Source organism: Vicugna pacos, chromosome 3 (assembly GCF_048564905.1).
Source record: "Vicugna pacos chromosome 3, VicPac4, whole genome shotgun sequence".
Lineage (NCBI taxonomy): Eukaryota > Metazoa > Chordata > Mammalia > Artiodactyla > Camelidae > Vicugna > Vicugna pacos.
Genome location: NC_132989.1, coordinates 70,503,572 through 70,529,135, shown reverse-complemented (window position 1 = coordinate 70,529,135; position 25,564 = coordinate 70,503,572). Strand labels below are relative to the sequence as shown.

The 25,564-nt window shown below is 38.5% G+C and overlaps 1 protein-coding gene across 14 annotated transcripts in view; it reads left to right on the top strand.

Annotated features, from left to right (window-relative positions):
- SV2C (synaptic vesicle glycoprotein 2C) overlaps positions 1-25,564 on the top strand; it is a 394,932-nt gene that overhangs the window by 163,297 nt on the left and 206,071 nt on the right. For 9 of the 14 annotated variants that reach the window (XM_072958521.1, XM_072958518.1, XM_072958511.1 and 6 more), the window contains 3 exons: positions 2,429-2,537; positions 4,320-4,398; positions 5,496-6,139. The exons of 2 other annotated variants lie outside the window; for them this stretch is intronic. The gene's annotated coding sequence lies outside the window, so the exon portion shown is untranslated. The remainder of the gene's footprint in view (positions 1-2,428; positions 2,538-4,319; positions 4,399-5,495; positions 6,140-25,564) is intronic. 3 more of the 14 variants (XM_072958520.1, XM_072958517.1, XM_072958523.1) reach the window with 2 other exon arrangements.

The following is a 25,564-nucleotide window of genomic DNA, read 5'->3' as shown; positions in this document are numbered from 1 at the left end:
CTAATTACCACATCTGTGTCAGTGTGTATTCCTGAGCTTCATTCAGAAATGGAGTCACTTAGAAAGAGTTTGATGTCAGGTGGGACTGGTCCAGTGCTCATCTAGGGTTAATTGTGTTTTGATGCTGAGGCAGGATCCTCTGTGTGCTCTACACAGCGTCCCATGAATCATGAGGCTCTCCATCCTGGCTGGTGGGAACAAGCATTTTTCCATGTCCTGTGTGAGCTTTGGGCACTGTTACCTCTAATCTTCTCAGGTGGGTGTTTCCCCAGCCTCCAGTGGTTTCTCACATGCAGGTGGTGACCAGTACTCAGCTGAATCCTTGAGGGGATTCCTTGGCAGATGTCTATAGTTCTCTCTCTGCACAGCATTCTCCTCTCTGGTCCTCTATCTGGCAAAATGGAGCCACCTTGGTCTCCCTGAGCTCTGAGCAATGTCTCCGGAGTTCAGGAAGTGTGCTGGGTGTCCCCTGCATTTTCCCTCCCTGCATCACAGCTTAGAAACTCGCCAGGCAGCACGCTGGAAACACTCATCAGGCTCACCGTGTTTGTTTTTGTCTCCCAGGATCTCTGTCCTTCATTACTTTGTGTTCAGTGTCTTGAAAACGGTTTTTTTGTATATTTTATCTAGGTTTTGCTGTTGCTGTTGTTGTCATTATTTTTTCAGATGGGAAGGTAAATGTAATCTCTGTTGTAAATGGCATCTTGGCTGGAAGTGGAAGTTCATGGTCTTTTTTTTTAAACAATGGTAAATTGTTTATTAAGCAACACTTGGACTGTTGGTTAGCTGGGACTGTAGAGAGAATCCACAACCAGTTTGGCAACATGTCTTTATTTATAAACTCATGTCGGTAGAGTAACGAGATCATGTCACTGGAGACTTCTTATGGCACAGATGAAAGTTCCTTCTGTTTTTCACACTGTAAAGCGAGATTTGTTTAACTCTAACATCTAGCGATCATGGCCCACAGATTCACGCTCCAGCTCCACTTTTAAATACAGATGCACGTTTGTCAGACAGTAATTTGGAGGATGTGGGTATGTGCAAAGCTTCTAGCTGATTCCAGTGATTGTCCTGGTTGAGTGAAGCAGTACAGTGAAAATCAGGGTTTCTCAGCCTCAGCACTACTGACATTTTGGAGCAGATCATTTTTATTTTGGCCACGGAGAGAACTGTCCTGTGCACTGTAGAATTTACAGCAGCTTCCTGGCCCCTATTCACTCGATGCCACCCCCACCCCCAGTCATGACAGCCAGAAATGTTTCCAGAAATAGCCAGATGACCCCTGGAGGGCAATATTGCTTCAGTTGAGAAATATTAGCACAAATTAAACCTAGACCTTAAGCTGTTGGAGAACATAAACTGTGTTCTGTTTATCCTAAACTCCCAGCACTCAGGAGAACGCACTCAATAAATGTCTGTGGAGTGAACAAACGGCAGAATGAGTAACATGAATGAATGAATGTCATCAGTCCCTGTCCTATAGAACAGATACTCTCAGACTCACTGTTCTTAATCATCACTGCATTCTTGTTAAAATGCAGACTCTCCAGCTCCATTCCCAGAGAATCATTCACTACGTATGAGGTGGGGCACAGGAATTTGCATTTTAACAAGCATCACAGTGATTTTTCAGCCAGAATCTGAGAAAGCTCTAAATCCGACTGTAATGCTCAAACAGCATTTGTTAGAGTAAAAAACAAACAAACCAACCAACCAACCAGCCCCAAACCCACTATTTCCCTTACATCAACTACAAAGTCTCTAGCCATTTTAATCTACCCTATTCAGAAAACACATGTAATTTCAAGGGTAGGTAAACAAATATTTGGCCCCTCCACAGGGCCAAGAAGAATTTGCTTTTAAAATATTCAGCTTAACCTGCAACCCATCCATTACAATGCCTTTTCCCATGTGATGTTTGCTTTGGGATAAAAATTACAATGTTAGCTTAGAATTCAATTTGGCATCTTTTAACAAGAACTCTGGGTAGAACCATCAACCAGCAACTGCAATCAGAGCAGGTTCTCGAAGTGGGTTTAGTCTCTGCATCAGTCCCTTCTTTTTAGAACTTGATTGAATAGAGCCGTTCCATTCCAAAGCCAGATTTCCATCCAGGCTACCTTAAACCCAAATTCTATGGTGATTCTTTCATAGGGTTGAAGGGTCAAGAAAATCATTTTAAAGGTAAGGATTTTGAAGATGACCTATTTCTTATTTTAAATCCTAGGAAATTTTGTGTAACTAGAAAATACTTTATTTCTTAATATAGGCTACTGTCTAGGGACCCTATATAGGAAAGAATGTCTATATATTTTGGTTTGGTTTAATAATTTTCCAGCAAGACCGACTGCTTTGCTCAGAGGCTTGGTTTCCTTTATTCCTGTAAAATTCCTTTTAAAAAGATTCCCCCCTTATTTGTCTAAAGACTAGGAATCACACCCAAGAGCTTTTGGAGAAGAAAGGAGCCTTGGAACACTTCGCAGACTCACTGACCACAGAGCATTCTAGAAGTGATGGATCAAGGATTCAAAGAGGTAGTTGTCACCTGCGGATTATGACCTTAGCAATGAAAGGGACCCATAGGAGTAAGTACCGCTGATTTGCTCTAATAATGATGTAATCTGCATTAGTAAAGGATGCATATATGGCTCAGAGCCATCACTTTGCACAATTCTAGGAGGCATCCTGTGTATGGTTGGCAGCCCTCTTCTTTTTAAAAATTTTTTATTAAAATGTTTTTTTTTGGTATCCTTCATTTATTTTTTTGATTAAAGTTTAGTTGATTTACAATGTTTCAGGTGTACAGGAAAGTGATTCAGTTATACATAGATATGTATTCTTTTTCAGATTCTCTTGCATTATAGGCTGTTACAGGATATTGAATATAGTTCCCTCTGCTATACAGTAGGACCTTGTTTATCTATTTTATATATAGTAGTTAGTGTCTGTTAATCCCATGCTCCCAATTTATCCCTCCCTCATTGCTTCTCAGCCTTTTGGCTAAGGTCAAGTGTAGGATCCCTCCCCCACCTTCCCCTTTGGTGACCAGAAGTTTGTTTTCTATGTCTGTGAAACTATTTCTGTTTTGTAAATAAGTCCACGTGTATCATTTTTTTAGACTCCATATATATGTGATATAATATGATACTTCCTCTGTCTGACTCACTTCACCAAGTGTGATCATCTCTGTTGGCAGCCTTCTTCTGATTGGCTCTCTCAGGGCAGTCTCGTTTACAAATGCGCCTCCTTCTGGAGTGAGGACAGCCGGTGGAGCTTTTGCTGGCTCCAGGATGGGGCCTTTCCATGAGTGATATTCAAAATAATTAACAACATTTATTAGCCTGGTAATATAAATTAATATATAAATCAAACATTAAAAATTTTTTCCTGTATTCTCTAAATCAACTAAATGATACAGCATACAACTGCTCACCAAGCCAAATATATGGTGCAGGTTATTCAGCAAATCATTCTAATGCTTTGAAATGATTGGTTGAATTTTAAAAATTGCAGGTGTGGGCTTTTTTCTGACCTGGCTGTCCCTGGCTAAATGGTGCATCTGTCTGAGCCACCATTTGGTAAAGGGACTGCATCAAACTCTTCTAATAACTTCCCCATTAAATTGACTCTTTTTGGGTCCCTGCTTCCTGGGATTCTGTTGCAGTCACTGGGCACTTTCCCTGCTCATCACAGCTAGGGATACACTTGATGCTGGTCCTTTTCACACAATCTGGACTCAGAGAAACTCCATCTCCAACTCTGCCAATAATGGCACCCACTTCCCATGTCACCAGTCCCTCTGTCTGGGCTCCCACAATACTGTTGACTGGCTCTAGAACAGCAGGCAAGCCCTGCCTTCTCCCCAACTGCCACTGTCACTTTGAGCTCCTCCGTGCCTGCCAAGGGCTACTCCCAGGCTCAGTTACCTGACTGCAGTTGGACAATATCATCAGGTGAATTGTAGTTTCAGGAAATATGAAATTGCACTTGGCTTTCAAGGTGCTTTCTCCAAGCGTCTACTGATAAAATGGCAATTATATTCCAAAATTGCCTAACCCATAAAAGACTGCCTGAGGTGTTAGTATAGTCAATCTCTCTCTTGTTACCTAGGTCACACTGCAACAGGAGGCCCATTTGTTAATGGTCAAAGTGACATTCTATAGTAATCAGCTTGAGTTAATGAGTTGACATTAGAAATTATATTAATTACATCTACTGCTCAGTTCAGCCCCTGTAATATTCTTTACAGTAGGGATAGAAGTACTTCAGTAGTTTAGCAACTTACCCAGAACCTTTCCCAACCATTTGGTTTTCAGCCTCCCAAAAGCTGACTTGCTGCCCTGAATTTCCTGAGGTGTTATCAGAACTGTATCTTCATAGCCCAGCCCAAGTAAGGTAAAAAGTAGTTTATTCATCACTTCATAAGACCCAAAGCAAATCTAGTGAAATGGGAAGTCTCTAAATATATTTGCTTTTGTGTTTGAAAGGAGCCTCCTAAAACCTTCCCTTTGGGATAAGGTGGAATATAGATACATATTGCTAAATGATATACTTAATTGTAAATATTCAAAGAAAACTGCTATTTTACTATTATTGACTAACTGTTGCATGAAAGAAAATAATGTGATTTCTCTAGAGGCAGGGACTGTATTTTATTATTTATTCCTCTTCTTGTGTGGTGTACAAGACCTAGTGCACTAATTGTGCAAATCAGATGTTTGAATGAATGAGTGAATGCAAGGTTCTTTGTTAGGCTGGAAGTAGCAGGATTGATGGTTGGGGAAAGTGCTCCATAGTGGAAATACCATGGGTTTTGAGCCAGGCAGATCGTGGCCAGACTCCAAGATCAAGCACTTACCTAGCATGTGGCTTTGAGCTTGCTACTTAACTTTTATAGGCCTCAGTTTCAAAATCTGCAAAATGAGGGTGGTGTGATGGTAATAACATTTATATTGCAGAATTGTCATATAAATTATAGATAGGGCACATAAAGCTCCAGGCACACAGTAAAGTGATAACAATGTGGAAACTGTGTCACATCACTGGTCACTCACATCATTCACTGAAAATACGAATCCTAAAGAGCAAGTGAACCTCTCTTAGTTTATACAAAGGAAAAACATTCTCAATATACCCTGAACTGATGGTACACAAGTAAGATGGGAATTAAAGCCTTTTATATTTTGCATAATTCTTGAATAGCTTGTGAAATATCTCTGAGAAGATTAGAGCTTTTTGCAAGGCAGCTCAGACTACATCACCTCCCCTTTGCATTAATGAAGAACTGTGTAACAGCTCAGGAGAATAATATGATTGAGTAAATATGCAGCCTTGCTTTGTAAATGCTCAGATAAGCACATGAGAAACTTCAATTAGGCTTCTTCTCTTCCAGGCAGCACGAGATATTATACAAAGCTTCATTTTCAAGGGTTCTCAGTTTAGTGTTTCTATAATGATACTAGCTTTTTTTTTTTTTTTTTTTTTTTTTTTAGCAATTGCTTTACAGAGGGCTAAGCATTCGGGTCAGCAGAAGGTATGGCCACACCCTGGAGGAAGAATGAGACTGATGAGGCCCCAATTCTCGACACAGGCTTGGTCAGCATGGGCTCCTGCCCTGTCCTCTGCTTCCTGATTAGCCCTCAGCAATGGTGACTGGTTCTTGCCTGTGACATGACTCATATCTTCAACTCTTGCTGTCGCAATCCTGGAGACACACTACATGTCTTCTCCCCGGGAAGGAAGGCTAACCCTCCTGGAGCATGTCAGATGACCAAGCAGGAAAACCAGGGGTTACCTCATTTGTGTGCAGTTTTATTACCTCTAGTTGGTTAAGGTTCAGGGCATGGGATAGAAAATACTGAAACCAGAAGGGATCTTAACTGGTCCAACACCCTCCTTGCATTGACAAGACACTGAAAGGTAGCTGCTTAAGGGGTATCATGTCCGTGGTTCGAGCTACAGCAATACCTCTGCTAGGCCATGTGGATATATGCTGGTTCTTCTGTAGACTTTTATAACTTAAAGGAAACAAAGAGAAAACGGATGTCACTCTTCGACTCACTGCTACCAAAATTCAAGCTACATATTCTCATAAGAGTTAGTAATAGTATTTTGTACACAAAGACAGCATAGTAAAGTAAGTATGCACATACTTACTTATATTTTATAATAAGCTATATACATCTATTTATTTATAATAAGCTATATACATCTACCTGCTTCTAAACAAAAGAATTAACTCTTTTATCTTCAACATTCAACAGTAAAACACACTTAAACACACAGAATAGTTAAAAAATAAAGGTGGAATAAGTGAGACTAGACTAAGGAACACAAAAGATAATTGAATCAGGAAGCTAGAATCAGATGATTACTGTGAGTATTCAGATTAACTTGGAGATTCTTCATAGTCAATGCAAAAAAAAAAAAGAAGAAGAAAAAAATGGTTTAAAAGGTCAGTTGTTATCACTTTAAATGAATCATTCCCGTTCTTCCAGTAAAACGAACTGCTTCCTGGCACTGAATTGTAAGAGGAATTTGCATAGGTTTTTCTTCAAAGAATACTGAATAATGCAACAGAAAATGCCTTTGATATCATCAGGTAGAAGATGCAAAAATGGTACCAAATTAAAATATTCATTTGAATATAAGTACAATATTAAATTCTGTGAAGACTTTTTTGAATGACATTTGTAGGCTGGTGTAAGAGAGTTGGCACAAAGAGAGCAACCGTGGGGAGGAAGAAAGATGCAGTCTGGGGGTAACATTTTAAATCCTGGATGTGCCTTGTAAAGCAAGTGAGCTAAATGTGAACATTTGCACACAGTTAGTGTGGAAGCCAAGTTTCCCTCCACCTCTGGAAAGTTGATGGTGTAGGAGTGGGCTGGTGAGAAGAGCTAAGCCCTCATTCACAGCTCCATAACCTTGCCGTGCCGGCTACCTTGCAAGGCTGTGGGGATTCTGGACGCTACTCTTTTGGTCCTGTTTTCAAAGTGAAAAGTTAGAGATACAGCACAGTTAAAAATTATCTGCTTCAGGAAGTAGGGAAGTTGTGATAGCATAGCTTTCCAAAATAGGCAACTTTCTACTTGTCTTAATGCACATGGTCAGGAACTGCTGTCATCAAGCTTCCAGAGCTGGAGTGTGTGCTGCTGGGCAGAGGGACCAGTGAGTGGAGCTGGTGTGGGGGAGCAGAGAGGGAGAGCAGTTCTAATAAACAGCTTCTTCAAGCTTGTGCCAGGATTCACAGGCCCGTTCCTCTGGGGCTTGGGCAAGAAGACAAGTCAAAGCTTATGCTCTGTACATCCAAAATTTTAAAGTTACAGCTAAGCTAACCAAAGATAGATAAAATATACTCCATTCTCCTATCTTCACTGGAAGGCCAAGTTCAGATTTAGAACCTCAAGTTCTCTGAGTTTTGCCCCAGTCAGACCTCCTTCTCTTCCTATCTCTGGCTTTCTCCTTCCTTGCAAAGTGCTCATGCAAATGTGTGTGGACATCCTAGGCCGTGTGTCCAAGCTCTTTTTATGCCTCCATAACCAGCTAAACCGTAGCCTCTTGGGTGCCCCCCTTAGTCTGAAGGGTACACAGAGCACTGGCAGAATTCACCATAGGGAAGAAAAGAAGGCCTCAGTTAAGAGGACAGTAGGAACCCTGAAAGCAAGCTCAAGACACCTGGGCAGGGAATTCTGCAATGCTGGGTATTTGGAGGTGGGGAATGGATTCCACGTGGGCACATCTCTTTAATCTGGCAGACTTCCCCTGCAGAGGGGTGCAACCAGAGAAGGACCATGGCAGAGCTCTCTAGCCTTTGGTCTAAAGGGAAGAGGAGGGCTTAAACACTGTTGTAAGGGCAGTCTAGATAAATATTTATCACCAACACCCGCCTCCTGACCTCCACTGGGTGCCAGAGTAGATTTGGCTGATCTGGCTCTCTGGTGGGGATCTCATCCTCCCACATTGCTCTATACAAGTTCTTTCTAAAGCTGTAGCATTAGTCAAAGAAGACAATACTCACAGTTGGTGGAGGATCTAGGGTCCTCGCCTATGGGAACGCCTCTCAAGTCTAGGAGACTTCCCCTGCTCTGCCTTTGCACCCAGGACAGCTCCTCTGGCTTCCTCTACTAGCTCCCTCAGCCCATGTTTACACAGGCTCGCTCCTTTGTCCCACCTTGTGATCCTGGAGAGTCGAGCTATACCCTGTGTTACATGCAGCCTGCATATTCACAGCAGCACCTGGTTCTGTCCGTGGTGCTGCTCACATGGTCAGTTACTCTGGATGTAATGGACGTAATGGCCATCTTGACTACAAGTCAGTCCCTTGGGTCTACCTCATTCAAGTGCCTCTTCTTCATAACACCTGAAAGATTTCTTTTGGGGGGACTTTACAGTAACAATGAGGCAACTGAGAGGATGAAGTTTCAAACAGACCTAAGTTTGAAGCCCAGATCTGTACTTAATAGCTTTGTAAACTTTGGCAAGTTACTCAAACTCCCTAAGCTTCAGTTTCCTCATCTAAAAAAATGAAGAAAATATACTCACCCTATAGCCTTAGTATAAGAATTAGATGAACTAAAGTATCTAAAATATTTAGCCAAGTGAGTGGTATGTGGTAAATATCTCATCAATGTCAAGTTTCTTGCTTTAAAAGTATTTCTAAAAGTGTCATTTCCTCCAAAATCTATAGCGTTTCCTTCTAAGGCTGGGTTCTCAGTTTATCATTCAGGACTATTGGCAGTTATCTTTGTCTCTACCTCTGGTCTGCCCCTGATGTGACTTTCTTTTTCCTGCCAACTACATTTCCATACATCCTCACAAGTGACTCACACTTTCTGGCCTCCATGGCTCTGCTTTTCTCATTATAGCTACAGTACATTCAGCCCCTGAACAGCTCTTGGCATTGGACTTCCTCTCTCCAATTCCAGGTCTCAATTTGTGTCAAACCTAGCTTAGCATTAACCTCTTCCAAAGAACCAATGCCACTCTCTGTCTTCACCACATGTGGAGGATTGTGTTCCCAACAATAGCTGTGATTGATCTCTCTGATCCAACAGCCTCTGTCACGAAAGACTGGAATCTATTTTCCTATCCTTGAAACCAGGCAGACTCTGTGACTGCTCTGAACGATAGGATGTAGTCAGATGTAGCTTCCAGTATTTCTGAGCCCAGGCCTTAGGGAGACTAGAAGCTTCCATGTTTTGCCATGGAATGCTCACTCTGGTTGAGGCAAACTGCCTTATTAGAAACCTGATTACCTTGAGATGGCCATGTAGTAAGGAAGCCCAAGCTAGCTATGTGGAAGCTGACTGTGTGGTAGTTCTATCTCTCCTACTTGGAGAGAGAGATGCTTACCAGCCCCCAGCCATTTGTGCCATCTGTGGTGGCCAACCTCCAAGAACATCCCCACTGGTCCCCAGCTCCTGGTATTTACACTCTAGTGTAGTCTTCCTGAACTAGGATTGGTCTGTGTAATCAGTGACTTCATGGGCTGTCCCTTCTGAGATTCAGATGTAAAAGACTGCAGTTTCATCTCTTACCACTTGCTGTAGAGAAATCTGGCTGTCATGGAGCATAAGTTGACGTAAGTAACTCACAGGTGGCACATAGTGAAACCCACATTCGGGTTCAGGCTACAGGATTTCAAAGTCCAAATAATTAACCAGTACACCTTCTAGTTCTTAGAGAATTTAGGAAAGCCCCAAATATACTTCTTTTTGCTTAGTAACAATTCCCCAGACTGCACCCCACTCCAGTATATGAGCCAATGTGTATTTCATTTTCTCTCTCTTTTTTTTCCCCCAAATTGGGAACCTGGAGCTCAGAGAGGCTAAGTGATTTTCCCAAGATGACACAGCTAAGCATATTGCATTTTCTAAGTGAAACAGTGTTAGATTAATTACACTGCAAATCTTTATTCAGTGTAAGCCAAATACCACAGAGTACAATCACTTTAGTATATTTTTATTGTTTCTAGTTCTTTGTCCAAATACTTTGTTTCATTTCTTTATGTGTACATGCAGGCCATTCCTTCTGTATTGTAAATAAACAAAAAAGGAAAAAGTTCATTTAATAACACCAAGCAGTTCTCTCTTTTGGCTCTGATTTCTTCCCTCTCCTCTCACATGTCTACATTGATAGTATTGAGTGGCTTAGTTGTAATCTTAAACCAAACAACACATAAATTCATCTACTGTGACTCAAGATGCTAAGTGTGGGCTAAGGTATCAATGCCTTTTTATGCCACTAATGCAAAGGTTTTGCTGATCTAAAGTTCATTGTTTAAATCTATTTTATGTTGCTTTTATGTATGAATGTTAATAGCTCGGAAACTTGCTATCGAGTTTTCAGTAATGTCCAGTTCGCAAGGCACTATGCCATGCTCTATGGGGGCTAAAAAAAGCTGCATTGAGGAGCATTCCTGCCCTCAAAAAGCTTAAAGCTAGTGATGTTAATAAGTCTACCAGGCTTTCTGGGTGGGACTGCAGGAGGGGTGAGAAGGAATTCATTCATTCATTTCCCAAATATTTGTGGAGCACCTACCACGTTGCTGGCACTGTTCTTGGCATTTGGAACTCACCTGTGAATGAAACAGACAAGGAGTGTGTAGAGCTTACACTCTAGTGGAGAGAGACAGATACTAAATGATAAACTTAATATATGAGAGTTATCACATATTAGAAGGTGATGCATGTTAGCTGAAAAAAATAGACCTAGGTGAGGTAGAATCAAATGTCTGCTTTTGATCTCTTTGCCAGCTGTGTTACTGGTGCTCTTGATCCTCAAAATAACCAGATTCCATAACTGGAAAAAAAAGAAACTTTGGGCTCAGAAAAATTAAGTAACTTTGATCTTTGTAATTCAAGGCTACCATACCGCTCTATCAAGTTATCTCACTTTAGAAAAGCTAAGATAAAGACACAAAGTTCAATAGAAGAAAATGAGAACACAGTGAATTCTGAAGGGATTTTGTGGAAGGCTTTAACGAGGAGGTGGCATTTGAGTTGGGTCTTAAAAAATAAGCAGAAAAGAGGAGAGGAGAGTATGCTATTGAGGGAACTCTGAGTACATGAGTGTATGTCTGTTTCAAAACATTGACTATTCAGGTCAAATCCATACGATTGTATAAAGAATTGCTATCCCAAACAAAACCATAAAAGCTTTTCCTGCTGAATGATAACTTATTTTCTAAAAGCCAGTGTGCCCTCTACATACTACAGCATTCAAATAAAATGCAAAGAACATACAGCAGCGCTCTCATAATAAGAAATGGAGCTGCCAAGTCAGCATTTTTGAAGTAAAAAAGCCTGAGGCTATGATCCAGAAAGACCTCCCGCGAAGAGGGGGTGTCCTGGACCCAAGCCGCCCTGGTGATGCTGTCTCAGATGGACTCTGGGCAGCAGAACTCCTCAGAGCTTGGGGAAGGTCTGAATGTGACTACCCTTGTTCATTCATATTACGTGGCAGAGCTCTGCCAGTGACTTTTCCCATTACGGAAATTGGGGCTATATTTCTCCAAGACTGTATTTATTAATGGTAATGCTTTGGCTCTCTTCCAATTCATCTTCTGTAATGAGGGCTTATATGCATTCTGATGAAGAACGTGAATTGGATTCTTTCCATTTTCTGACCTATGCTCTTCTTAAGCCTGATGGACTTTAATATTTCTAATAATGGTTTTCTTTTTGTACTTTTAAGTGCAATGTACATACAGAAAAGTACAAAAATCTTGAGTGTACAGCTTGATAAATTTTCACAAAGTGACCACACTTGAGTGACCAGCACCTAAATTAAGAAACAGAACATTCCCAGCACCCTGGAAGCCCTCTCATGTCCCTCCCAGTCACTAGCCCCCAAAGGATGTTGTTTATCCAAGGGTAACCACAATCTGATTTCTAATAATTGTGATTGGTTTTACCTGATTTGAACATTGAATAATTATAAATGGAATCATGTAGTGTGCACTCTTTCTTGTCAAGCTGCTTTTTCTCAACATTATGTCTGTGCAGTGAATCTATGTGGTTACCTGTGGTTGTAGCTTGTGCATTCTTGGGTTGTGCAATATTCCATAGCGTAGCTGCAGAGTGATTAGATTACCTTGTATCTACCCATTCTGTTGTTGAAGGCATTTAGGTTATTTCAACATGGGGTGAAAGCACTTAGCTGATTGCTTTAAAATAAAAAAATAGGCAGAAGACCTAAATAGACATTTTTCCAAAGAAGACATACAAATGGCCAACAGACACATGAAAAGATACTCCATATCACTAATTATTAAAGAAATGCAAATCAAAACCACAATGAGGTGTCACCTCTCAGTGGTCAGAATGGCTATTATCAAAAAGGCTACAAATAATTAACACTGGAGAAGGTGTAGAAAAAAGGAACCCTCCTACACTGTTGGTAGAAATGTACATTGGTGCAGCCACTATGGAAAACAGTATGGAGTTTTCTTTAAAAAACTAAAAATGGAGCTACTCTATGATCTAGCAATCCCACTCCTGGGCCTATATCCAGAGAAAACTCTTAATTCAAAAAGATATATGCACCCCAATGTTCATAACAGCACTATTTACCATAGGCAAGACATGGAAGCAACCTAAACGTCCATGGACAGATGACTGGATAAAGAAGTTGTGGTATATATATACAATGGAATACTACTTAGCCATAAAAATGGAGTATTGCCATTTGCAGCAACATGGATGGGCCTAGAGAATATTATGCTTACTGAAATAAGTCAGATGGAAAAAGAAATGTACTATATGATATCACTTATATGTAGAATCTAAAAAATAGTACAAATGTTCCTATATACAAAACAGAAACAGACTGACAGACATAGAAAATAAACATGGTTACCAAAGACGGAAGTGGACGGGGGGGACAGATTATGAGTATGAGATTAACAGATAACAAGCTACTATGCATAAAATAGACAACTGACAAGGATTTACTGTATAGCACAGGGAACTATATTCAATATCTTATAATAACCTATAATGGAAAAGAATCTGCAAAAAAAACCCCTCGCTAATCACTATGCTGTACTCCTGAAACTAACACAATATTGTAAATCAATAGGAAAAAAATTATGAAACTTGTATGAGGTTGGTAAGAAAAATTATTATGCTATTAATGGAAATGCAGTGGTTACAAGCAAAACTCTAACTTAAAAAAATATTGTGCTTGAGAGTAAGCTCCTTGAAAACAAGGTGTCTATTTTAGTTCCTAATGGATTCCCAGAGCCTGTTTCATGGTGGAGGCTGACATGCAGAGGACTTCAGTAAACATTTGATGAATGTATAACTGAACTTCACAAACAGGCACATTTCATCTTCATGTAAGAAAACTATGCACCAAAGAGGCCGTCTTACATTTGGTGAGCTTATGTCAGTGTGGGTGTTCCACCAAGGCTGAATGATGGTTGGCCGGACTATTGCAAAAGGAATTTCTGTAGTGGGTTGGTGGTGGGTTGGTCTAGATGAGCTCAATTCCAAAGTACCAATATTCTATTTAACATATTGTAATTACACAAATAATATATCACTTCGGGTTGTAAGTTAGACCAGAGGAAACAAATTGTTCTATTTTTTGTTGGGGTTATTGGGTTTTGTGGAGGTTTTTTTTGTTTTGTTTTCCTTTTTGGGGCATTTTCTGCATTAAATACTTTCCCCGGAGCAGCAGAGGTAGCAGGTGTTTCAGTAAGCTGTTTTCACTATACATTTATTTTGCTTAATTTTCATGTTTATTTTCTAACAAAGGCTTCAATAGTCATGTCTCATGGCTTTAGTGGTATTTTTGTTTCTACTCAAGGCAGAGCAGAATTCTCAGGCAAATGGTATATCCTAACCCTACAGGGCAGAAATTCAGGAGCCAGTCAGCCCAGGTTGAATCCTGCCTAGTTCCTTCATTCATTAACTGTGATTTGGGGCCATTTATCCAGCCTCTCTGGGCTTTGGTTTCCTCGTCTGTAAAATGTGGCCAATAAGGGTACCCACCTCATTGAGTCATCGTAGGGAATCATATATGTAAGGCACTTAAAATAACGCTTGACATACAATAAGGACTCAGTCAGTATTTGCTCTTGTTATAAGTACCATCGCTCATATTATAGATACTGGTTAAATGCTGCCCAGCTTATCCAATTAATATTCATTAAAATGTTGAAGGTTGAAGGGTGTTATTTATTTGATCCCAACACAGGACAAGGACTGTGATGTTGTTTCCTTTCATGATAAAACATGTGGACCTTTGGAGGTAGGGAGGTTAGAGAGGAGTATACAAACCTAGCAGAAAGATGTCACTGGCAAGTGGGAAAGAATGTGCAAAAAGAAATCCTGACTATACTTCAATTAAAAAATTTATATACATTATAAAATTTAAAAAAATACATATACATATATATATATATATAAAATCCTGGGGTTGTCTCTAGGGTATCTCCGTAGTCAGAGCCTTAGGGATTCCGAACCAAAGAAGATGAATCCCAGGTGAAAATGGAGGTCACCCTCGAGGGCTGGAGAATGCTAAAACTTGCAGAGATAAGACAGTGTTTCTTCAGTCTTCTGTTCATTAGCCGTTTGTCCATTCCTTTGTTCCTCTTTTTCAATTTTTCCTGTAAGGGATTTACCACTTAGTATTCCTCCCCCAATTCCTCATCAAAATCCACCAGAGCGTTTAAAACTCTGGCATTTAAATCTGGTTATAAGCCCCTGTTCTCATTGATGGCTTTTCATCTCTATGCACTGGAATTAAAACCTCAAAAGAAAGTGACCTGGAACAATTCAGATTTGTACCAAGTGACAGAGTAAAACCAAGATGAATCTTAAATTTGGAAATATGTGATCTTCTTCTTTCTCATCAAATTTAGGTAAATTACTTCTTTAAGGGAAAGCCACGGGGAGGAAAGTATCTAAACTTCCCTGCTACTTGTCTAGATTAAAAATAATAATAAGCAAGCTGGATCACAAAGTGTAAATACATATGACCACATGCAAATTTAAAACATTTGTAGTTTTTAAAATTAAAAGCACAGCCAACACAAAGATAAACTCAGCAATGGAAATCTGCAGCAAATGTAACAAATAAAAAGTTATCTTTCTAAAATATTCTCACAAGCCATTAAGAAGACATACGAACTTCAATATTCAAGTAAGAAATTCACAGAAAATGCCATATAACTGCTTAGCTAATACACACACAAAAAAAGAGTTCAACAGGACTACTAATGGAAAAATTCCAATAAAAACAACAAAATAACACTTTTCTTTATCAAAGCAGCAAATGTTTACGTGATAATACCCAGAGCTATCAAAGATAGAGGAGGTAAATGTGTCAGAGACTAAACTGGTACAATCCTTTAGGATTTAATTTAGCAACATGTGTCATATAGATGATTATGCCTTTGGATCCAGTAGTTCCACTTCTGGAAATTCATTTTATGTGTTCAAAAACTTAGTAGAGTTTAGTCAACAAAGATGACCATCACAACATTACTTAGATAGTAAAACATTTAAAATCACTCAAAATTAGCAAACTGATTGTGCATTGTTTTCAACACAGCAATGAAAACGGATGTTTACATAATTTGTAATATAATGGGAAAGAATTCTGTCTAAATGTTAAGTGAGGGAAGCAGGTCACAAAATGATTGCAATTATCTAAATATCTTGTTTAAAACGAAGTTTTAAAAAATGTATAAAAATCTAGGCATCAGACAAAAAGACAAATAAGCCAAAATAGCAACTAAATAGTTATTTCTGGGTGTTTACCTTTTATATTGAAAAAAATTTTTGGTCTTTGAAAAAGTAAACACGTGAGAAAAAAAGTGGGAACTTTCTTCTTTTTCCTTGTCAGCAGATTAATGGGTCAATTTATTTTTTCTGAATTGTGGCCACTTGGTCCATTTGTGGAACATAGATGCCAAATTCAGGTTTTCCCCCCAGCCAAGGTTTCCCCCTGCAATAGCATCTTGGCCTGCAAGATCAAGTCTTCAAGCCATTGGAGGTCATCTTAAAAACTAAAAAGAAACCCAAAAACTTTTAGTGCTTGGTTTTCTTGGAAATTTTATTTTCTTCCCATCAAGTCTGAGAAATTTTTTAAATTCATTTTTCTAAAACATTGAATCTGATTTTAGCTATGTTACTGATTAAGTACCTTTTGATTTTTTGAGATCACTGTGCTTGAGAAAGCTTTAAATACATTCATATTCAGGGATTATGGGCAAGCATTAAGATTCTCCTGTCTCATTTGTTATGTGAGTTGCGCTTACCAAGGGCAGGCTATCACTGGAAGGTAAATAAGGTACTGTAGTGTTAAAACTTAGAAAAGGCTGATAACTGAATAATAAAAGACCCTAGGCTGGCTTCAGTGGAATGATGGGCTGTGTGTATCAATATATCCTAAGACTCTGAAGCCCCAGTACTATGGGTACCAGGAACCTGGGATCAGAAAGAATACATGTATATTGTGTTTCTTCCTTGTCCACCCATCTGATGGCCAGGGCACTGGTCCAGCACATTCTGCTGCTGACTTCTCAGACTCTCTAAGTAGGATTCCAACCAAGGTCTGTCATCACCACTAAAGGTCCTTATTAAAACTCAGTCCCTACAGTTTCTCCCTTGGAAATCTTTCTTCCAACAGAGTCTAATTCTCAAGTAGCTACTACTTCAAAGTAAAATACATGAAATACATTCTGGCTAGCATAATAATGCTTATTAACCTCTCCTGGAGTGTTTATATTATAAATTATATCATATATTATACATAATATAATACTACATTATTATAATAGTATGTATTGATACTGTACTGAATCGTTATAATCATATGTATTAACAATACACTAAGTTTAAAGTATTAGTCCCAGAAAAATAAAACACTTCAGTGGAATTTCAGGCATTGTTACTAACTAATGGGGGAGAGATTTTAAGACTTCCCCTGTGTTCCATATCACACTCTTACAAGCCTGTTTTAGACTGCAGGCTGTACAAGATATTTTAATTCCTAACTTTTAATATGGGCCCCCCAAAAGTAGAACACTCAAGAATTTCAGATAACTATTGTGGATTCTGAAATCTGTGACAAGCATCTGTGCCTGAAGAAAGCTGACCTTTTTTTGTTTCAGGTGTCATTTGTCTTCTCAGTTCAACACTTGAGGTCATGAATATATATGCCACACTGCTCAACAAAACTCCCTGATTGACATAAGCTCTGTGGTACAGTGCTAGTCTTTGGAATTGAAATGAGAGAAATATGCATTTTAGTCTGGAATGTACCAGCCTTCAGATCAAATAGCAGATATTTTGATGCTATGGTTTAGAGGTCACATATCATTCAGTCTTTAGTCATGGACTGGGAGAAAGTTAATTGACTGATGTGTGATGCTGTGAGGTTGATCTGTTCTTATCTGTGCTAAACTAGTCAAAGACCAAGTGCGACATTTTCAATGTCCAAAATCATTCTGCAGGAAATAATTTTACAATGACTTTGTCTTTTATAACCTAAAAAAATAGGTTTCTATCACTAGTTCTGGTCTGGAACTATTGTTTTGTCAGATATCCAGTGTTTTTTATTTAGTTTTATTGTTGTTGTTTTAAGTAATTCAGTTGTGACTCTTTGATATTCATTGTCTGTTAGTTTTGAGATGTGCTTCAAGGAGGCAGTGTGTATTATAAAAAGACCAATGTATTCTGAGTCCATACCAGCTGTGTGACTCTAGCAAGTCAAAACTTCTGAGCTTCAATTTCCCTGTTCGTAAAAAGAAGATGGGAAATAGACACATGAAAAAATGTTCAGTATCACTAATTATCAGAGAAATGAAGATCAAAACTACAATGAGGTATTACCTAACGCCAGTCAAAATGGCAATCATTCAGAAATCCACAAATGATAAATGCTGGAGAGGGTGTGGAGAAGGGTATTCTCCTACACTGCTGATGGGAATGCAATTTGGTGCAGCCATTACGGAAAACAGTATGGAGATTCCTCAAAACACTAAAAATAGACTTACCACCTGATCCAGCAATCCCACTCCTGGGCGTATATCTGGAGGGAACTCTAATTTGAAAAGATACATGCACCCCAATGTTCATAGCAGCACTATATACAATACCCAAGACATGGAAACAACCTAAATGTCCATTGACAGATGACTGGATAAAGTAGCTGTGGTATATTTATACAATGGAATACTACTCATCCATAAAAAATAAAATAATGCCATTTGCAGCAACATGGATGAACCTGGAGGTCATCATTCTAAGTGAAGTAAGCCAGAAGGAGAAAGAAAAATAGCATATGACATCAACCGGAAGCCTTATGGTTACCAGAGGGTAAAGGGGATAGGAAGAAATCAATTGGAGTTTGAGATTTGCAGATACTAACTACTGTATATAAAATAGATACACAGGTTTCTTCTGTATAGCAGGGAACTATATTCAATATCTTGTTGTAACCTATAATGAAAAAGAATATGAAAATAAATAGATGTATGTGCATTATGACTGAAACATTATGCTGTACACAACATTGGAAATTGACTATACGTCAATTACAAATTAATTAATTAATTAATTAATTAAAAAAGGAAGATCCCACTATCTGCCCTATAAATGCCATAGGATGTGGTAAGACTCACAGTGTTACATATTAAGATACTATAGAGACGGAAACTATTAATAATTAATGAGAAGGAAAAAGGCTGAAGGCATTTTACATAAACCTAGCTTCATGGTATAACCAGAGCTGCAGTCCTTCTCTCACAGGTTAAATGTAAGAGGTTTTAATTCTGGTTCTGCTGCTAACTAGACATGTGACCTTGGACAAGCTACACAGTCTCTGAGACTCAGTTTCCTCACCTGTAATGAGTATGAGTTCCTATCACTTTGGGTTTGGATGATTATCAGGGACTATGATGAATGTAAAATTACAGAGCAATGTGACTGGCTGTAATTATTATTGTCATTATTCTGGGTTAAGTTAAAGCCTCACTAATTGGTCTAATAATCTTGATCAAGGTTTATGGTCCATTTTGGAAAATAACGACAAATTTTTTTCCTTGAAACTGGGTTAATGCTTATGAGTAATTTGAATTATTCAGTATTTATTTGCTGTATCTTTTAAAGAAATACTTTATAGGGACTGTTTAATGATCATATTTTTGTTTTAGATAGAACATTTCTTTAAGGTATTGTTAAAGTTTCTTCTACACTGAAAGCATATTTGATTTCTTCTCTTGTTTGCATTTATTTATTGGATAAATCTGCTATGAGCCAGGCATTATGTCTGGATTAATGGCAGAAATGCAAGTGCAGACAGGAAACTGGCTATGGTGACAAGAAAGGTACCAAGGAGCATCCTGAAGGTGTCCCTTCCCCTGAGCGACCTCAAGTGACATGACCACGAATAACCCAGGTGATTCTCGGTCTGAGGTGAAAATTAAGCCATCTTCCAAGGGGAGCCCATTTCAGATCTTTGATCTGTCCTGGGGTGCACCAGATCTTCTCCATCAGTCCTGAGCTCACTGTGACACGTGGGTGGTCTACTGCCAGGAAAACTCCAACCTAATTGTCTCCTGTCCAGTCCTATTACATATCCGAACCCTGCCCAGAACCACATCAGGTTTACTTGTTTCACCTGTCATAGCTAATTAAATTCTCATGTCTATGAAGCAACAGCTTAGAGTGAAAAGAGATAAATATTGGTAAAGACATACTTTTAAGTGCCTAATAGAATATAGACACAGACTAGGAACCTCCTAAGAGCTGAAGGAGAGTATTCCAACAAGTACTGAATATTCTGTTTTTTCATTATTACACAATTAAATTTGGAACACAATAAATTGGAAAATGATTTGCCTTATGAGTGGGACTAGAAGTTGAAATTTGGTATTAGTATTACAAAGCAAATCTAATCACATTTTAAAATATAAAAAAGAATGCTTCAAGATCACTTCAGAATACTAAGATAAAAAATGTAGATTTTATAAAACTTGATTATAATATTGTTTTATAATCTTGTTCATCTGTTCAAGTTTGGAATGCTTTGACATGAAGGTATAAATAACTTTCAGAATTCTGTAAACAGTCACAAATATTCTGACTTTTGATAAATAATGGAATGTTGGGTTATGTAAATGTTTTCTATTATTTTTCTCACCAGAAACAAATAACTGAAATTATTTCCTATTTTCTAATAATTTCTCAAAGCCTAGATTTGTCATCTTTACTCTAGCAGGGAACTTAGCTTGGTTTACAAAATAGCCGTGTCAGAAAGAAAGAGATGAAACACTGCCCTCCCTTCACCCCAGATTGTATTCTGGGTAAGAGTTATCTAAACATGTGCAGTAATAGACTATACCGTCTGTGCTCTAATCTTTGAGATAAAGAATCAGTCATCATTATCTTCATCAGCTAATATGTATTGAGGCCCTGCCACATGCATGATTATATAGGCTACACAGAGGCATGGAAACCTGTGAGTTTACACTACTGTGTTCCTTCACTTGAAACTATCTTCCTCAAACGGACATTGTGAAATATATATACATCAAGAGAATTGCAAAAAAGGGTCAGGTAGCCCACAGAATGATATCCATGTCAAATGCAAAACAAAGACAATGCTTTTTTTTTTTAAGGAGTTATATATGTTTTGGTTCTTTTTTTAACCCTCTTAGTATATGAAACCAGGAAGGAATGTTGAACTGAAATAGTTTAGATGTTCCTGAGTTTTCTTATCCCTGAGGCAATTAACTTAATGGCCCTTAAAATATTTATAAAACCTGCTGTCATCTTTGTCTACAAAAACTGGACAAGTGTTTTATATGATGCAATTTTTAGAGTAATTTTTGAAAAGAGAGAAGGACAGAGGGGTCTGATAGGTGGTTACCTGAGTTTGGTATCAGGAGTTTTTTGTACCTAAAAAAAAAAAACAAACCAACGTAATTTTCCTGTGTTCAACTTCTATTACTGCTTTATAGCACTTTACTCCAGTGACTTGGCAGAAAATCCTGAGATGTGGGAAAGGCTCTTTACTGAGGACCACGTCACATGCTTGTCAATTTGAAGATGAAAGTATCAAAAGCAGTATTACATTTCTTACCATGGCAGTCAGCCAAGTTATCGGAGTTGCTTTAAATTACGCCCAAATAAGCTCTTCCAGAGGTAGAGAGAACAAAGCCGTATCTCCTTTGAGTTGCGTGGGCTTTTCTGACCATGAGGCAGGCGTTCAGATATACACCCTGGGAGAGAGGCGAGTCATCCCACTTCTCTGCCATGTTGCCCTGCCTCCCAGCTACATAAGTGCTTCCTTCACACTGCGTAGTTTCCGTAACTCCTCTCTCAGCCCATTAGAAAAACCTGCCTTACACAGGATGATAAAATGTCCAGGCATCATCAGACGTGATTGCACATATCTAATCAGAAAGTGACTGTCCCTTCGCAAGACTTCTCCCCTTCGTGGAACTGATGAATTGTTTACACCTATTGACTTGTCTTGCTCTGCTGTCCCTTGTATTTGTGAGATTTCGTATATTTTATGTCCCCCCCCCCCAGGGAATAGCTAGAAATTCTTTTCAGCTTCCCTTGCAGCGAAGGTGCAGGTATGTGTCTCAGGTCTGCCAGCCCCAGGATACCATTATGAAAGGCTTTGATTCAGAAGAAAAGAAAGTAGGAAAGCAGGCACTAGGAGAGCCATTTCCTGCAAAGGTGGTGGTTGCAGGTTCTGACCTTCCACCCAGAGTGGTGTTATGAGATCAGTGGCCCATGTTGGTGGCCGTAAAATCTTCACTGGAGCATCCCGAAGTGCGGTTGGGACACTGACTCCCACTGTGTAGACTGTAAGCTTCATCCTTTGGTCCTCTCAGAGATACTGTAAGCTACCTAACCCTCCTTTTCTGATTGAATTGTCTCATACTCTTTTGTTTACAGCTAAGAACTGTGAGAGAGACAGCAATGAACAGGTTTTTTTAATAACAATTTTATGCAACACTACAATTTTACAACCTTGCCTCTGCCAGAGATTTGCATTTAATTCTTAAAGGATTAAAAAAAAAAACCCAAAACTCTTGAGTGTTTCTAAGAGATAGAAACAATTTTTAAACAGTTATGTATGATATCCTGAGAGTGATTCAGAAAGGCAGATGTAACCCTGGATGCCTATGAGCGCTGTTAATCAAAACACACATAAACAACTAAAAAAAAAAGGATAAAGTGGATAATGACAATAAAGGAGTGAGATGATAAGGAAGGGAAATAACAGAGAAGTGTAGAATGCTGCAGCATAAATACGACTACATGTGCTCTTACTCCACACTAGTCTTTTCTATCACCACCGTATTGGCCCTAACCACCACACAATGTGGAGAAGGAATTAAAGCTAATACTGGACTTCAGGATGGGGGAGGAGAGCATGGAATAGATGTCTGGGAAAGGACTGGAGGAAAAAGCAGACGCTAACTCTCAAGGTAAAGGTCTTCTTCAGAGAACCATGGAGGTCAGGCCCTGGACATGGGAGGAGGTGGGGTCCTGCCTTCAGCAGGGCTCCCCCCAGGGTGCAGGAGCTGTCCTTGAAGTGTGACCTTAGCAAAAATAAGACAAGACACAGAATCAATAATATGTGCAGTGCATCTGTTATGTAAGTAGTTGCTTCTGCATGAAATGGGTCCCCTAGCTTGCATCTCTGTTTTAGTTTTGCATATTGCATGTCACTTTCTCCATCATCATCCCCCAAAGCATTTATTAAAAGTTCCTCTTTGTGGGATATTTCACCAGGTCCTGCTAGAGCAAATCAGGAAGAAACTGCTCCTGCCTATCAGGAGATTGCAACTCAGATCTCACGGAAGGCCCTCATCCTTACCCTCCTTCCCTGGATCCTTCAGAGAAGAAACCCAGTTTATATCTTGGCAGGAAGTGGATTGAGACAGTTGGAACTTTGAGATGGACCTTTCCCAAACCTTTCCTCCTTTAAATATCAGTGATCGGCGAACATCACCATGCGCTGTTCGCTGTTCATATTTTTCTGTTGTTGAAGTGATTTTAAGATCAAACACAACATAATTCTAAGAATAATATAAATAATCAAAGGAACAACATGGAAAGCTTTTTCACCTCTTCTTTTTCTCGTATTACATTGGAAAGAAACTTAAAAAGGAAAGCAAACCATGTAATTTATTAGGCTTTGATATGTGAAAGGTTGGTTTTGATGCTGTGAACAGGTCTTACTTAATATCGTACTTCAAACTTCACCAGAAAGAGATTTCTCCGACTGTTTTGGTCCCTCAGAATTATTGTTTATAATACAAAAACAAGACTTTAAGGAGGAATAAATACTGATCTGAACCTTCAATGTCTGTAGCTTCAGCAAGTGGAAACGTTTATTGTTTTTGAAATATAATAGTGTCTCTTGCTTGATAAAATTCTTAGAATATATTACCCAACAGTAACCTGTGACTAAAAACATGAACTGGAATATAGTTTTTTAAAGCAAAATGTTTAAATATCCTGCATCAAAACCTCCACATCAGTGGACTGAACATCTGTCAGAAGACAGCAAACCAGAAATCTTGAAAATCAAAGGCGTGATAGAATCCTTACCTCAGCTCGTAGGCATAGAGATCGAACAGTATCAAGGTGGGTACCCTAAGCCCAGTCATCACAGCTGTTTAAAAGCCGTCTGTCTTCTATGAACTTTAAAGTTCATTCTTCCGATTAAAAAGAAGTATCTCTTATTTTATAACAAGTATGGAAAAATATAAAGTAAATGAGTGATTCTGTTAAGTATATAGTACATGTAATTGAGATCATACTGCATATACAATTTTATACCCTCTGTTTTTCTCTTCATATAATTTAATGATTTCCCCATGTTGTTAGAAACTGTTCATTATATCATTTGAATGATTATGTGATATTTTGTAAATGTTTGTATGGTGTACACACCATAGTTTGCTAAGCTGGTCTTCTGTTAGATATTTAGGTTGTTTCCAGTTTTGTACAATTGTAAGTAATACTGCATTGAACAGCTTTGGGATGTTTTCTGTTTTTAAGGTCCATCTTAGGATAGACTCTGAAAGGGGATTACTGCATCAAAGTAGTAGAAATGGATTTACAGCTTTTGGCATATACTGAAAATTGTTTCCTTAAATCCTCAAATAGCACCACCGTCAGGGGTTTATCAGAAAGGACATTTCATGACGTTCTATAACCTCTGTTCTGTGTTGTCTCATCTTCACATGCTCCTCTCCTTTTTAAAAAATAACACATCAAGTTGTACTGTGAGAAAAAAAGCATACACAACTCTCTTTGTACCAGAGCTGTTGAAGACATGGTCTGTCACTTACTGACCTTTTAGGAAAACATAGGAGAGAAATTGCTCTCAGATTTCATTGCCAGGGGAAGCTGTGTCCCTATTAAATAACTTGTGTGTCTAATCAAATGGACCCCAACAATTCCGTGTGTTTCCTTCTCTATTTGTCCACCAGAGATTTCAGAAGTCAGGCTGTGGCTCATTTTCCAGTACTACAGAAGGTGTATTGCTTGATTTTATTTTGGCTTAGATTTGATTTTCTTACCTTAAAAATAATTTTTATGTCATTTATATTTTAACTGCTTTAAATTCTTAAAGTAGATGTAATCTAAAATAGTTAATAAACAATTTTCACTTATAATTTTTGATGACAAAAAATGTATTGTTGCTTTAAACTATATTTTATTGAGTGTTCGTGATGTTGAGTATTTGTTCATTAACCACATGTAGTTCCTGCTAAGTGGTTTCCAATTTATTTCCTTTTCCCGTTTATCTACCAAGGATTTATTTATTTTTTTATTGAAGTATAATTGACTTGTGATGTCATATTAGTTTAGATGTACAACATAGTGATTTGATATTTTTGTACAAAATGATCACCATGATAAGTCTAGTTTCTGTCTGTCACCATACAAAGTATTACACTATTATTGACCAAATTCCCTCTGCCATGCATTACTTCTCCCTGACATTTATTTTCTAACTGGAAGTTTGTGCCTCTTAATCTCCCTCACCTATTTCACTCATCCACCTCCCCCAAATCTCTCCTTATTTTTTCCTTAATAATTTGTACAAGTGTTTTTTACATGAAGGCTATCAAGTCTATCGATCTTTTTCATATTTGGTGCAAGTATTTACCAGTTTCTTCCTGATTTTATTTATGTTGTTTTTAATGACACATACCAAAAAAATGTTCCCTTGTTATTTAATCATATCTCCACAGTAGGCTTTGGAAGCACTCATTGAATTGGTAGTATTATTATTTGTGATTTATTTAAAATCCCTATATGATAGGGTCTGTTTGTTAGACTCCACTGACTTTACAAACTCTCCTTATGCCAGCGTCAAACTGAGTTAATTAATGTACCTTACTGTATTTGGGGAATAGGTGCTCAGCATTCTTCTCTTACCAAAAATGCCAAAGTAATTCTTTTTTAAAAATTGAAGTAAACTCAGTTACAATGTGCCAATTTCTAATGTACAGGATAATATTTCAGTCCTACATATTCATACATATATTCATTTTCATATTCTTTTT